This window comes from Etheostoma spectabile, chromosome 4 (assembly GCF_008692095.1).
Source record: "Etheostoma spectabile isolate EspeVRDwgs_2016 chromosome 4, UIUC_Espe_1.0, whole genome shotgun sequence".
Taxonomy (NCBI): domain Eukaryota; kingdom Metazoa; phylum Chordata; class Actinopteri; order Perciformes; family Percidae; genus Etheostoma; species Etheostoma spectabile.
This window is the reverse complement of record NC_045736.1, coordinates 8,653,460-8,654,287: the sequence shown is the minus strand read 5'-3', so window position 1 is coordinate 8,654,287 and position 828 is coordinate 8,653,460.

The following is an 828-nucleotide window of genomic DNA, read 5'->3' as shown; positions in this document are numbered from 1 at the left end:
AGCGTTATGCTAATAACACAATGATGATCAAACTAAGAGATACGAGACCTAGATGTAGAAATCTAATCTAATTCAAATGCCACAGTCAAAATGACAAACCGCTCACATAAATGGCAGCAGATGAAGCCTATATCAGGTTCTGTACTCTAATGGAGTTGGTCTGTGCGTAGGGGGCTATAATCCATCAAATTTGGCTTTCATCCAATCAGCATGCAGCGACCCCAGGTGCAGGACAGCCAGATGAAAACATCTTAAAATCTCAGCAGTTGCTTCAGCTCTGGTCAACAGAAATTGGATGATGGATTATCAAAGAACTTATCCCAATTGCTGTGTAAGACTTAAATACATAATAAACAGTGATTGAAATGCCAACGCCCTGCAAAGATTACATTTGGCCTTATCACTGCATATTTGGATGATGTATGATAGAACGTTATATAGCTTATAAAGCTAAATAACACTTACCATACGCAGAATAATTTATTGTAAATGAACACCATCCAACATCTTGTTTTTTTCCACACTTGAGGAAATATAGCTTGAGATAAAGTTGGCAAGTTGATGGTTTAGCAAGTACTTAAGAAACAACATGTCCTCCAATATGGGTTGTTTGTTCCTGTCCTTTAATAGAACCCACAGGAGCATTTCCATCGGAGAACGTCGGCAATGGTTTTGAATGTAAAGATTGTGATTTTAAAAATTTCTTTGACGTTGTAAAACTGTCACAGTTTGATTATGTTTAGGCACAAAAGCTGCTTAGTTTAGAAAAAGTTTGTGGTTTGGCTTAAAATAAGATGTACTTTACTTCCGGTTACACATGTGACACCC